Source organism: Nicotiana tomentosiformis, chromosome 2, assembly GCF_000390325.3.
Source record: "Nicotiana tomentosiformis chromosome 2, ASM39032v3, whole genome shotgun sequence".
Classification (NCBI taxonomy): domain Eukaryota; kingdom Viridiplantae; phylum Streptophyta; class Magnoliopsida; order Solanales; family Solanaceae; genus Nicotiana; species Nicotiana tomentosiformis.
The window spans coordinates 157,256,558-157,262,690 of NC_090813.1; positions in this window are offsets into that span (position 1 = coordinate 157,256,558).

Here is a 6,133-nt window from a genome sequence, read left to right on the forward strand (position 1 = left end):
AAAATATTTTGGAAAATATTTTCCTCCAATTGGAGAAAAATGTTTACCCTATCAAGAGAAGGGAAACATTTTCCAAAACTCTTTTCCAATCTTCCCCACCCTATTCCCCATCTCCACCAACCCACCCCCACCCAATCCTAAATAAAAATATTATTAATAGTACTTTCTTTTCATGTTAATAGATAGATTTTTTTCATTTTTACAAATGATTTTTTTTTTCATGATATAAAAAAGTATTTTTTTTATTTTAACAAAAAATAGTACTTTCTTTTCATGATATAGAAAAAGTATTTTATTTCATTTCAATAAAATAAGTATTTTCTTTCATTTCAACAAAAAAAAGTATTTTCTTTTCATGATATAGAATTTTTTTTTTATTTCAATAAAATGATTACTTTATTTTCATGTTGTAGATAAAATACTTTCTTTTTCAACTAAAAAAAGAGTATTTTCTTTATAGTTATGGAACAAAATTTTAACATTGTTTTGCGTAAAAAAAATAAAGCAACACATTAATTCCTTTTGGTTTGTGTGAATTTTTAGAAGAATTATTAAATTGTTGAAGAAAATAGAGACATTAAAACGTTGGGTATTTGGGGGAGAAAGGAAATATGGGACTCAGGAAAAGGGGGTGAGGAGAGTAGAAAATATTTGATAATGATATATAATACTGTTGCCTTGAAACTAATATTGTGCTAGACTTTTAACAATCTAGCAAGAACAGAGGGTAGCGAAAGACGAATATGGCGATTATTCTCATTTCAGAATCCAACATTCAACAGCTACTTTATGTACTTTACCAGTTTCTCAAATTTTTCTTCTTCTTTTTTTTTTCGTTTTTGCAAACTTTCCTTGGAGAAAAAAGTAAGGAAAGAAACAAGAAAACAAAAATGGAAGATTAAACAAAATCCACTAAAAAGCATCTCATACGTGAGGGATCAATAAAGATGGAGGGGAAGACTTGAGGGAAATGGAACCTTACTTGCCTTTTTATAGGAGTTAATTCTCAAATGGGGTTACACAAGTTAACAAAATAACCTAATAAAGTCACTCATCTTCATTTTGTGCTTGAACAGTTATCCAACTAAATAAAAGTCTACCCAAAAATAAATACGGCCGGAAATTGAGTATGCTGGAATTATGACATGTCATATTAAAATTCAACGTGGCATACCATGTAGAGGTGTGTGCGGGGGGGGGGGGTGTGGACATTAATGAAACAATTGTACAATCTTTACACCCTCAATGCAGAATTCAACATCTCCCGTGGAATCCCTTCCCTCATTTTTTTTTTGTTTCAAGAGTTAATACCCTAAAATCCGCCTAAACTATATAACCTTTGTCAGTTGCCTACTTAAACTATCATATATTTCCAAAATATCCTAAACTATATCCCCCATCATAATAAAATCCATTCATCGCTTATATGGCATAATGTGTGTAATAAATCGCCAAAGAGCGTATGAAGGCTGAAAAAGACATTAAAATAGCCCACCTGAGAGTGTTTAATGCCTAATTAGCCTTTTATTTTTAAAATTTATATTTCTTTTTTATTTTCTCCTCTTTTTTATTTTATTTTTATATTTCACCTCCCTTCCTCATATTTTTACCGTTCAAGGTGTAACGATCTGGCCGGTCGTTTTTGTGTATTGTAGCCTTGTTCCTCTATTTATTGCCTCTACTATATTATTTGTGGTTACTTGACTTGCCGGGGTGGTTGGATTGATTTTGGGGAGGTTTTAGAGTGAATTGTGACACTTAGTCTTAAGGTTGGAGGCTTAAGTTGAAAGAGATGACCGGAGTTTGACTTTTGTGTAGATGACTCCAGAATGGTGTTTTGATGATTATGATAGCTTCGTATGGTGATTCTGAACTTAGGCATATGTCCGGATGTTGATTTTGAGGTATGTAGGTTGATTTGATATTTTTTGGCAAAAGTTAAAAAGTTAAAAGTTTGGAAGGTTGAGAAGTTTGACATGGAGTTGACTTTGTTGATATCGGGTTTGGATTTTCGTTCCGTGAGTATGAATAGATCTGTGGTGTCATTTGGGACTTTCATGCAAAATTTGAGGTCATTCGAAGTTTATTTGATAAAGTTCGGCATGAGTTTTGAAAGTTAAAAATTCATTAGTTCATTAGGCTTGAATTGGGGTACGATTCGTGATTTTGATATTGCTTTGTGTGATTTGAGGCTTCGAGTATGTTTGTATTGTGTTTTAGGATTTGTTGGTATATTTTGATGGGGTCCCGGGGCCCTCGGATGTGTTTCAGATGGTTGATAGATCATGTTTGGACTTATAGGGATTGTTCAAGTTCTGATGCCTGATCCATTCACACCTGCGATGGATTGGCCGCAGGTGCGAGGCTGCATAAGCGGCAACTTGATCGAAGAAGCGAAGGTTGAGGTTTCTGAGGGAATCCGCAGATGCGGACAGCTGGGCGCAGGTGCGCATTGAGTCACCAGAAGTGGCTAGGAGCCCACATAAGCGGATGAGCGGGGAGTTAGTGGTTTCTGCATCTACGAAATAAATTCCGAAGATGCGACATCGCAGGTGCGCTCAATTTGACCGCGGGTGTGGTTTTGCTAGACAGATTTTATAATCAAGGGTTTCATTATTTTTCTCATTTTTGGAGTTATGGAGCTCGGCTAAGGGTGATTTTTGAGAGACGTTTTGATGCAATTGAAGAGGTGGGTAAAGATTATTTAATTTTGTTGATAGATATTGATTACCCATTGATTATTACATCTAGTTTATGTGAATTTAAGGTGACAATTGGGGATTTTAGGCTATGTTACTGGAGAGTGAGATTTGGTAATTTAAGGGTCGATTTGTGGTTAGAATTGGATGAAATTGGAATGGCTGGAATCGTATTTAAATGAGTGTTCAGAATTTATAAATTTGTCGGATTTCGGGGTGTGAGCCCGAGGTTAACTTTTTGGGTTAACTTTGCATATTTGATTCAAGACCTTAGCTTTATCATTTGGAATTATTTTCGATGTCTTTTATTGATGATATTAAGTTGCTTTGACTAGATTCGAGTCGCTCAGAGGCTGATTCGTGTGGTAAGGACTTTTTGGAGTATTGATTTATGCGTTTTGAGGTAAGTAACATATCTAAACTTGGATTTTGTGGGTAATTATTCATGAGAACCATGCTATATGAGGTGTATTGGGATGACGCACATGCTAGGTGACAGGCGTATGAGTGGGCACTAGAGTAATCATGATCCGAGTTGACTTTTGGACTACGGCAAAGGTCCAAATATATTCCTGTACTTTCGAAAATGGTCTAAAAATACCCCTCGTTATACTATTGGGTTATCTATACCCCTATAGTCATACTTTGAGTTCAAATATACCCCTCATTTAAACGGAGAGACACGTGTCATCGTCCTGTTGGCCAATTCTAAATGTCTCTTAATTATTAAAAAAGACCCATTAATTAAAAAGATCCATTACCCATACCCGAAAAGTAATTTTCTAAAGCAATTATTTTTGTAAAAACTAGAAAAACTGAAAAAAACGAAAATAGTTTTTTTTATTCAGTTTTTACAAAAAACCTGCTTTAAAAAAGCTGAAAAATATTTTCTAAAATAATGTTTTTGTAAAAACTAAAAAACAAAACTGAAAAGCAATTTTCTAAAGCAATGTTTCATTAAAAACTGAAAAAATCAAAAATATTTTTTTCTAGGTTTTAGAAAAATATTGCTTTAAAAAAATTAAAAAATAATTTCTAAAACAATTATTTTTGTAAAAACTAAAAAAAAACTAAAAAGCAATTTTCTAAAGCAATATTTTTGTAAAAACTGAAAAAAATAATTTTTTTCAGTTTTTATTTAAACATTTTCATTTTTTCCAATTTTTACACGCTTTAGAAAATTGCTTTTCAGTTTTGTTTCAAGTTTTTACAAAAAATATTGTTTTAGAAAATATTTTTTAATTTTTTATCAAGCAGTTGTTTTTGTAAAAACTGGAGAAAAAAAATATTTTCGTTTTTTTCAGTTTTTTGTAAAAAATAAATCAGTTTTTTCCAGTTTTTACAAAAAAATAATTGCTTTAGAAAATTGCTTTTCTAATATGGGTAATGGGTCTTTTAAATTAAATATGAGATATTTAGAATTGGCCAACAGGACGATGACACGTGTCCCTCCATTTAAATGAGGGGTATATTTGAACCCAAAGTTCATGTCTAGTCCATGCATTTAAATTAATCAACATCAAGAAAACTTTAAACATATACAAGAACACAATATAATTACCTCTTATAGTGGATTCAAGTCGAAATCCAAGTTATATTTAGATTACAACAACCCTCAATTGAAACACAATACCATAGAAGTGACTTAATCTAATATTCACTTCCAATCTCAAGCTTCATATATTTCTTTCATCAATTCACTTGATAATATATATATATAGCCTTAAAACAACCCAACAAAAGATAACAACATCTCTTTCCCTTTCAAGTGCTATCTTGTAATCTTTAACTCCAAAACCACAACTAACATGTAATTAACCTTAAACACCATCAAAAGTACGTTAAACATACCTTAGGCAGTAGATAAATTTGGAACCCCAAGCTTAACTTAACTCACTATCATCCTTATTTACATCACAACACCATAGGGGGCTATTCTTCACCTTTGGCTAACTTTGATGTTGGATTATGGTGTATTATTTTGGAATTTGTTTGGATTATTTGGGGAACTGTTTGAGAGAGTTTGGAGAGTGTGAGGATGTAAGGAGGTCTAAAAATGAACAAATCTCATCCCGAAAACGAGATAAGAATAGGTGAAGGTCGCCTACCGACCAAGTGGGTCCCATAGGGGCTACCCTCGTAGTCTCGTAAAACTGCAGATATATCTCTACACCAATTGTGTATGGACGAACGGTTTAATGCGATAGAAACTAGAGTCATAGATTTTCAATTTGGTAGGTGGATCATCCCATAATTCAAAGTATATTGGGAGAAAAGCTCAGCTATATTTGATCTAATGTTCAGCACATTTATGAATGTAACTTGTGATGACCTTTGCCAACTTTTGTTCCACAACTCGCTGGACTTCAAAATGTAATACATGACTATCATACGACTAAAATAACCCATAACATAACCTCCTTATCATGTTAAGAACCCTAGTATCACCCCAAAAGTACATGTTATAACATTCCCAACTCGTCGACATTCGACGAAACCTATTTTCTTCAATTTGTTTAGCTTCTAAGCCTTTCAACCCTCTTTGTGCTTGTTATCCATGATCTTAATGATTTGTAACCTCCAAGGTAACATGATATGTATTTTCAAAGGCGATATCATTTCTTTGCTTTCAATTGACTTACGACGTACTCTCACGTACAAAAATATGGGGTGCAACATCATTCCCCCCTTTGGAATATTCGTTCTCGAATGTTGGCTGATGCGCTTATCAGTCTCATAATTTATAGCTCTTACGAATACTTTAATATTGTCGTTTTCATCTAGGCAATTATTCTGTGAATAAATCTAAAGGCTAGGGCATTCCGCCCTTTAGGCCTCTTTCTCACCCCATGACTTGTGATCGAAATTCATCCAATCTCGTAACTGTTCTTACCTTCTGTCATGCAGCATGTACGACCCTGACCTTGTATGTGTGCCTATGCAACTCTATTTTCCTCCAACTTTTAGCCGATCTCTAGGCCTCACTTTGTGAACATATACAGAACTATGACAAGCTGTCCGTCTGGGAATCTATAGTTGTACTGAAGTTATTCATTCGGTACTTTGTCGAAATTACAACTATTGCTATATCATGTTTCATAGCCTCAGTTATGTATGCTTATGCCTTTACTAGAACTAGGTAGGTCATACTATACCATAAATGTTACTTCGATTTATTATTACCGAAGTCTGCTACACAACTCCAGGTTACTCTCTCGTTGCTTATCCTATATCTATAAATCTAAGTCCTTTAATGCTTACTTATTACCATTCATCTTAATAATGACGGCCTAATCTCATCTCATACTTTGTAACTTTTATCCATCCACTGTTGATTCACCTTAATATTGATCCATAATCTACCACTGATAACTTAAAACCTCTTACGTAATACATTGTCAATAGGGCTCACGTTGCATCGTGGAACATTTGAA